We start from the raw sequence: 9,781 nt of genomic DNA, 5'->3' as shown, positions 1-9,781 counted from the left end.
ATTTTGACTTAAGCAGCGCTACGCCATGGCCCTGTGAAATCAATCTGAGTCTGTCCGTGAGAAATAAACTGAAAAATTCTTACCTCGTGATGGTGTTGCCGCATAACGCTGGTGCTCGTAAATGGCACAGCTTAGTGCAATGCTGGCCTATCTACTAATACTGGATAACATCTGTCTGAGATCTGAATTACGAGAAAAACTGACTTTACTTAGTGACACAGCTGCACAGCTGGTCGTTTGATTACTAAAGAACACATGAATATGATCTGACAAAAATTCTGGAATATTTTAATTTAGATAAATGACTGGATTGGGACTGGAAATGCCTTAAGGGGAAATTATACTTTTATAGCTGACTGGTAAAAACAATTATATTCTGAAACTTTTTTACGTTATTGATAAAGATCTACAATCCATTACACGGGAAAACTGAATATATTACAAATCTGGGTCAACTGGTGCTGACGAATCACAAAAGAAATGATTGAAACAAATTCATATTAACATCTCAGACAAGTGACTTAACTACGCGCATGCCAATAAAAATAATAAAATTTACCTTGCAATAGATGGTTGACTTAATTACACTGTTGACTTTTCATTACATTAACAATTATTCATTTGTTCATCGCCGGCCGGGATGGCCGAGCGGTTATAGGTGCTACAGTCTGGAACCGCACGACCGCTACGGTCGCAGGTTCTGCCTCGGGCATGAATGTGTGTGATGCCCTTAGGTTAGTTAGGTTTAAGTAGTTCTAAGTTCTAGGGGACTGACGACCTCAGATGTTAAGTCCCATACTGCTCAGAGCCATATACAGTGTGAGTCACCTAACATTACCGCTGGATATATTTCGTAAGCCACATCAAATACTGACGAATCGATTCCACAGACCGAACGAGAGGGGCTAGTGTAATTGGTTAATACAGACCATAAAAAATGCACGGAAGTATGTTTTTAACACAAACCTACGTTTTTTTTAAATGGAACCACGTTAGTTCTGTTAGCACATCTGAACATATAAACCAATACGTAATCAGTCACGTTTGTTGCATTGTAAAATGTTAATTACATCCGGAGATATTGTAACCTAAAGTTGACGCTTGAGTACCACTCCCCCGCTGTCGATCGTGTTTATCGGAGAGCACCGAATTACGTAGGGATCCAAAGGGAACGGTGATGGACCTTAGGTACAGAAGAGACTGGAACAGCACATTACGTCCACGTGCTAACACCTTTTTATTGGTCTTTTTCACTGATGCACATGTGCATTACCATGAGAGGTGAGGTACACGTACACACGTGGTTTCCGTTTTCAATTACGGAGTGGAATAGAGTGTGTCCCGACTTGTCAGGCCAATAGATGTTCAATGTGGTGGCCATCATTTGCTGCGCACAATTGCAATCTCTGGCGTAATGAATGTCGTACACGCCGCAGTACATCTGGTGTAATGTCGCCGCAGGCTGCCACAATAAGTTGTTTCATATCCTCTGGGGTTGTAGGCACATCACGGTACACATTCTCCTTTAACGTACCCCACAGAAAGAAGTCCAGAGGTGTAAGATCAGGAGAACGGGCTGGCCAATTTATGCCCGTGTTTGTTACAACACGCAACTGAACGTCGGAGGTTTCAAGCGTCAAATTTAGGTTACAATATCTCCGGATGTAATTAACATTTTACGGTGCAGCAAACGGCATTGATTACGTATTTGTCTATATGTTCAGATGTGCTAACAAAAGTAACGTGGTTGTATTAAACAATTACACTAGCCCCTCTCCTACGTTCGGTCTGTGGAATCGGTTCGTCAGTATTTGATGTGGTTTACGAAATATATCCAGCGGTAACGTTAGGTGACTCACCCTGTATATGCCATTTGTTCATTATCATCTCATTGCATGGTATCATTTAGCTCTGCGGCTGATCACAATTATTATTCAGTTCCATATATTAAAATTTTACAATTTGTTCTGCACTGTGTCTTTAACAACTACTAACTGTAAACTGCGCTCCACCAGCGACAGACTACAACTACACTGTAGCAGCGAGCGACTGCAACTGCTGCAGAGACTGCTCTGGCCTGCGACTCTATTGCAGCTCTCTTTTGACAGGGGCAAAGATATTTTATGTCCCAGGCAGCGCCTGTGAATTGTCGTTCTAGCAAGTGAGCAATACTACATCGAGATTACATATGCTCCAACAGAGTGGTGAACCCCTTACACAATGAAAATTTGTGCTGGACGGGGTACGAACTCGGATTTCCCGCTTATCGCCAGCAGTCGCCTTACTACACTCCTGGAAATTGAAATAAGAACACCATGAATTCATTGTCCCAGGAAGGGGAAACTTTATTGACACATTCCTGGGGTCAGATACATCACATGATCACACTGACAGAACCACAGGCACATAGACACAGGCAACAGAGCATGCACAATGTCGGCACTAGTACAGTGTATATCCACCTTTCGCAGCAATGCAGGCTGCTATTCTCCCATGGAGACGATCGTAGAGATGCTGGATGTAGTCCTGTGGAACGGCTTGCCATGCCATTTCCACCTGGCGCCTCAGTTGGACCAGCGTTCGTGCTGGACGTGCAGACCGCGTGAGACGACGCTTCATCCAGTCCCAAACATGCTCAATGGGGGACAGATCCGGAGATCTTGCTGGCCAGGGTAGTTGACTTACACCTTCTAGAGCACGTTGGGTGGCACGGGATACATGCGGACGTGCATTGTCCTGTTGGAACAGCAAGTTCCCTTGCCGGTCTAGGAATGGTAGAACGATGGGTTCGATGACGGTTTGGATGTACCGTGCACTATTCAGTGTCCCCTCGACGATCACCAGTGGTGTACGGCCAGTGTAGGAGATCGCTCCCCACACCATGATGACGGGTGTTGGCCCTGTGTGCCTCGGTCGTATGCAGTCCTGATTGTGGCGCTCACCTGCACGGCGCCAAACACGCATACGACCATCATTGGCACCAAGGCAGAAGCGACTCTCATCGCTGAAGACGACACGTCTCCATTCGTCCCTCCATTCACGCCTGTCGCGACACCACTGGAGGCGGGCTGCACGATGTTGGGGCGTGAACGGAAGACGGCCTAACGGTGTGCGGGACCGTAGCCCAGCTTCATGGAGACGGTTGCGAATGGTCCTCGCCGATACCCCAGGAGCAACAGTGTCCCTAATTTGCTGGGAAGTGGCGGTGCGGTCCCCTACGGCACTGCGTAGGATCCTACGGTCTTGGCGTGCATCCGTGCGTCGCTGCGGTCCGGTCCCAGGTCGACGGGCACGTGCACCTTCCGCCGACCACTGGCGACAACATCGATGTACTGTGGAGACCTCACGCCCCACGTGTTGAGCAATTCGGCGGTACGTCCACCCGGCCTCCCGCATGCCCACTATACGCCCTCGCTCAAAGTCCGTCAACTGCACATACGGTTCACGTCCATGCTGTCGCGGCATGCTACCAGTGTTAAAGACTGCGATGGAGCTCCGTATGCCACGGCAAACTGGCTGACACTGACGGCGGCGGTGCACAAATGCTGCGCAGCTAGCGCCATTCGACGGCCAACACCGCGGTTCCTGGTGTGTCCGCTGTGCCGTGCGTGTGATCATTGCTTGTACAGCCCTCTCGCAGTGTCCGGAGCAAGTATGGTGGGTCTGACACACCTGTGTCAATGTGTTCTTTTTTCCATTTCCAGGAGTGTATTTGGTTACCCGAGCACGACTCGCGGTTTGGACCCAAATCTCCGTATGTCGTCGACCTGTATTCGTACACTCATTACATGTATTCCTGACTGTAATTACTTCGCTGTCGACGGGACGCTATATTCCTATACAGTCGAGACATTGTACTTGAAAGTCACTTGCCCGATGTCGGCGGATAAATACCAGATTACGGTGCCTGTATTATTCCGAACTACGATGCATTGGGTCGTAACACAGGCACGGCAATATCGTCACATCGTGAACTGCGTGCATTGGCCGTACTAGGTCTTGCTGAATCCTGCTGAAAAAAACGCGAAACTTCGTTCTCTTTCACTTGCTTCATTAAAAAAAGGTTGCAAAATGCTTTGTACATTTCTTTCACTGTTAACAGTGTCAATAATAAAATATGCCTTATTGTTCTGTCACCAGTAACTGCTCACCACACTCCTATTTTCTGAACGTGAAAGCAAAGTAGTCTATCCGTACTCCATTGCCGAAAGTTTTGGGAATTAACACCCATGTAAATGGAACCAAGCCTGATCTGAAAACAGAATGGGGTAAGGGTCCATTTCACCGTCACGTAACTGCTTCAAAACCCATTCACAAAACCTAACCCTCTGTGCCAGATCACCAGGTTTATAGGGCCTTAGCCCAAGTAACATACAAGCTGAATAAAATGTTCTCGGGTTTCCAACCGCGTCGATTGCTTAAAACTACACTAGCTTTCGGCCAAGCGCTCCTTGGCCATTGTCAAGTGGGCTGGTGGTGCGCCCTTATATACGCTATCTGCCGGCTGTGACGTCACTGGTGCCCGTGACATTGCCACATATGGGCATGTTTTGAGTCGGCGTTCGATGTGCCCTCCTCAACCGCGCGATCGCTGGACCCCACGCAGCGCTGAGCTGCAAGCCACCGTCTCTATTCAGGGTGTTTGTGGTAATTTTTATTTCAATAGCTTTCTTTATTAAACTGTCCCAGAAGCCGTTAGTGGGAGCCACGACAGAGGTTGTTGTTGTTGTTGTTGTGGTCTTCAGTCCTGAGACTGGTTTGATGCAGCTCTCCATGCTAATCTATCCTGTGCAAGATCCTTCATCTCCCAGTACCTACTGCAACCTACATCCTTCAGAATCTGTTTAGTGTATTCATCTCTTGGTCTCCCTCTACGATTTTTACCCTCCACGCTGCCCTCCAATGTTAAATTTGTGATCCCTTGATGCCTCAGGACATGTCCTACCAACCGATCCCTTCTTCTAGTCAAGTTGTGCCACAAACTCCTCTTCTCCCCAATCCTATTCAACACCTCCTCATTAGTTACGTGATCTACCCACCTAATCTTCAACATTCTTCTGTAGCACCACATTTCGAAAGCTTCTGTTCTCTTCTTGTCCAAACTATTTATTGTCCATGTTTCAATTCCGTACATGGCTACACTTCATACAAATACTTTCAGAAACGACTTCCTGACACTTAAATCTATACTCGATGTTAACAAATTTCTCTTCTTCAGAAACGCTTTCCTTGCCATTGCCAGTCTACATTTTATATCCTCTCTACTTCGACCATCATCAGTTATTTTGCTCCCCAAATAGCAAAACTCCTTTACTACTTTAAGCGTCTCATTTCCTAATCTAATTCCCTCCGCAAGACCCGACTTAATTCGACTACATTCCATTATCCTCGTTTTACTTTACGACAGAGGTATCGTCAGATTTTATGTGGTGACCGTTTTCGAACGCATGCTCAGCTAACGCAGATTTCTCTGCATAGCGTAGGCGATAATACGTCTCATGTTCTTTCTTGCGTTGTTCCACAGTGCGCACTGTTTGTCCGATGTACTTCTGGCCACACTCACAAGGTATTTCGTTGACTCCAGGGGTTCTGAGACCTACTGCATCTTTAACTGGTCTCAGTAGTTGACGGATTTTCGTTGGATGCCTGAAGATTGATTTGATCTTGTGTCTTTTCACGAGGCGGCTTATCTTGCTCGACACAGAGCCACAGAATGGCAGCAAAGCAAGTTTCTTTTCCTGCCCTTCGTCGGTGGTCTTATTCTGATATTTCCCCGAAATCACTTCTTTCACTTGATGGGCGCAGTAGCCGTTATTCTTGAAAACCTTGTGTAGGTGGCTCAGTTCGTGGGGCAGGTCGTCGTCGTCTGATATTACTCTTGCACGGTGCACCAATGTTTGTAATACTGTGCGCTTCTGTGCTGGATGATGATGGCTGGTGGCGTGCAGGTACAGGTCTGTGTGGGTGGATTTTCTGTAGACGCTGTGGCCAAGGCACCCATTTCGTTTACGGTGGACAAGGACGTCGAGGAAGTGCAATGCATTATCTTTTTCCATCTCCATAGTGAACTGGATATTACTTTTGATGGCATTGAGGTGTTCCAAAAACTCGTCTAGTTTCTCGCGTCCGTGTGGCCAAATAACGAACGTGTCGTCAACGTATCGAAAGAAACACTTCGGCTTCAATGGCGCAGTATCTATGGCAATATCCTCAAAACTCTCCATCAAGAGGTTTGCAACAGCTGGAGCGAACGGGCTACCCATTCAAATAAAAGTTACATCAGACACCCTGAATAGAGTCTATGTGGAATACAAAGACAACTTCAACAAACAAAACAACTTAATGATACAGACTATAGTTTCAATAGTTAAGGCTTTCTTTTAACTGGTACTTGTATTACTGTCCATGTTTAACACCCATTGTAGTTGTCTCATCAAATACTGTTCATATTTTACTTTGCTCACTTATTTAATGAAAACTGGTACGCAGCCACTGTTGATTATAATGTTAATGTTAAAATGCAGTACCACCACACTCTCAAACTGTAGGTTTCCTCAAACACCTCCATTTTCCTGCATTTATTAATTTCTGTTTATCTTATTGATATTGCTTAAGTTCCTTACGTATTCTGTATTTGCATTGATAACTGTCTCTTCTTGTAATTGGTTGTGTATCACTCTCCATGTTTCATACCTCCTGATGCAGCCTTGTCTAGTACTAATTTTATTTTATTTTATTTTATTAGTTTTGTTTAGTAATAGAAACTGTTATGTAGGCATGCTATTCCTATTTTCTGCTAAAGGTTTTCCTGTCTACTCCATTGTTATTTATGTACTGTTCAGTTTTTACTTTTTCGTTGCAAAGATGACTTACTGTGTGTTTCTACTTCAGTGTAGATGTGTTACTACTCTTCCAATGTTGTCTGCTAACATTTAACTTCTTTGGTGATAATACTCAGTAAATGTCTGAAGTTGGCCTTGTAAGCCGAAAAGCGGTTAACAACCGGAGAAATGCTTACCATCACGTTTCCGACTTTGATAAAGCTCGCATTGTAGCCTATCGCGATTGAGGTTTATCGTATCGCGACGTTGCTGCTAGCGTTGGTCGAGATCCAATGACTTAGCAGAATATGGAATCGGTGGGTTCAGGAGGATAATACGGAACGCCGTGCTGGATCCCAACGGCCTCGTATCACTAGCAGTCGAGATGACAGGCATCTTATCCGCATGGCTGTAACGGATCGTGCACCCACGTCTTGATCCCTGAGTCAGTAGATGGGGACGTTTGCAAGACAACAACTATCTGCACGAACAGTTCGACGACGTTTAGAGCAGCATGGACTATCAGCTCGGAGACCGTGGCTGCGGTTACCCTTGACGCTGCAACACACAGGAGCGCCTGCGATGGTGTACTCGACGACGAACGTAGGTGCACGAATGGCAAAACGTCATTTTTTCGGATGAATCCAGGTTCTGTTTACAGCATCACGATGGTCGCATCCCTGTTTGGCGACATCGCGGTGAACGCACATTGGAAGCGTGTATTCGGCATCGCTATACCCGGCGTGTTGGTATAGGGTGCCATTGGTTACACATCTCGGTCACCTCTTGTTCGCATTGGCGGCACTTTGAACAGTAGACGTTACATTTCACATGTGTTACGACCCGTGGCTCTACCCTTCATTCGATCCCTGCGAAACCCTACATTTCAGCAGGATAATGCACGGCCGCATGTTGCACGTCCTGTACGGGCCTTTCTGGATACAGAAAACGTTCGACTGCTGCCCTGGCCAGCACATTCTCCAGATCTCTCACCAACTGAAAACGTCTGGTCAATGGTGGCCGAGCAACTGGCTCGTCAGAATACGCCAGTCACTACTCTTGATGAACTGTGGTGTCGTCTTGAAGCTACATGGGCAGCTGTTCCTGTACACGCCATCCAAGATCTGTTTGACGCAATGCCCAGGAGTATCGAGACCGTTATTACGGCCAGAGGTGGTTGTTCTGGGTACTGATTTCTGAGGATCTATGCACCCAATTTGCGTGAAAATGTAATCACATGTCAGTTCTAGTATAATATATTTGTCCAATGAATACCAGTTTATCATGTGCACTTCTTCTTGGTGTAGCAATTTTAATGGGCAGTGGTTTGTTAACTTTTCAGCTAGATAATTTTTTTTCGTATTATGCCTCGTTTTAGAGATATTTAGTTGTTTAAAGTTGAAACAAAGATCCTGTGTCCTGTCATTACCGTGTCACGCGCCCATTCCGCCAGCAGATGGCGTTCAGATCGGCTGTAGGAAGCGGTTACAGCGTCGCACCTCACCAGTGTAATTTACCACGTTTCAACGAGGGCGTGCTGAAAAGCAATGTCTACCAACCTTTTATGTGAAAACTCTTACGGCTTTTTAAATAATACAAAGGTTGAAACTTCCTGGCAGATTAAAACTGTGTGCCCGACCGAGACTCGAACTCGGGACCTTTGCCTTTCGCGGGCAAGTGCTCTACCAACTGAGCTACCGAAGCACGACTCAGGCTGTGGCTAAGCCATGTCTCCGCAATATCCTTTCTTTCAGGAGTGCTAGTTCTGCAAGTTTCGCAGGAGAGCTTCTGTAAAGTTTGGAAGGTAGGAGACGAGGTACTGGCAGAAGTAAAGCTGTGAGTACCGGGCGTGAGTCGTGCTTCGGTAGCTCAGTTGGTAGAGCACTTGCCCGCGAAAGGCAAAGGTCCCGAGTTCGAGTCTCGGTCGGGCACACAGTTTTAATCTGCCAGGAAGTTTCATATCAGCGCACACTCCGCTGCAGAGTGAAAATTTCATTCTGGAAACATCCCCCAGGCTGTGGCTAAGCCATGTCTCCGCAATATCCTTTCTTTCAGGAGTGCTAGTTCTGCAAGTTTCGCAGGAGAGCTTCTGTAAAGTTTGGAAGGTAGGAGACGAGGTACTGGCAGAAGTAAAGCTGTGAGTACCGGGCGTGAGTCGTGCTTCGGTAGCTCAGTTGGTAGAGCACTTGCCCGCGAAAGGCAAAGGTCCCGAGTTCGAGTCTCGGTCGGGCACACAGTTTTAATCTGCCAGGAAGTTTCATATCAGCGCACACTCCGCTGCAGAGTGAAAATCTCATTCTGGAAACATCCCCCAGGCTGTGGCTAAGCCATGTCTCCGCAATATCCTTTCTTTCAGGAGTGCTAGTTCTGCAAGTTTCGCAGGAGAGCTTCTGTAAAGTTTGGAAGGTAGGAGACGAGGTACTGGCAGAAGTAAAGCTGTGAGTACCGGGCGTGAGTCGTGCTTCGGTAGCTCAGTTGGTAGAGCACTTGCCCGCGAAAGGCAAAGGTCCCGAGTTCGAGTCTCGGTCGGGCACACAGTTTTAATCTGCCAGGAAGTTTCATATCAGCGCACACTCCGCTGCAGAGTGAAAATCTCATTCTGGAATACAAAGGTTATTAACATTCGACATCTTTATTCTTCATGTCTGCATATTTCTCAAGGAAATGCAGGAGGATCTGCAGCCAATTGACGCATAGTGCAGGGAATGGCAATTGAATCTCAATGTAGACAAGTGTAATGTGCTGCGAATACATAGAAAGAAAGATCCCTTATCATTTAGCTACAATATAGCAGGCCAGCAACTGGAAGCAGTTAATTCCATAAATTATCTGGGAGTAAGCGTTAGGAGTGATTTAAAATGGAATGACCGTATAAAGTTGATCGTCGGTAAAGCAGATGCCAGACAGAGATTCATTGGAAGAATCCTAAGGAAATGCAATCCGAAAACAAAGGAAATAGG

This window comes from Schistocerca cancellata, chromosome 10 (assembly GCF_023864275.1).
Source record: "Schistocerca cancellata isolate TAMUIC-IGC-003103 chromosome 10, iqSchCanc2.1, whole genome shotgun sequence".
Lineage (NCBI taxonomy): Eukaryota > Metazoa > Arthropoda > Insecta > Orthoptera > Acrididae > Schistocerca > Schistocerca cancellata.
The sequence above is the reverse complement of the archived record's forward strand: the minus strand, read 5'-3'. Positions refer to the sequence as shown.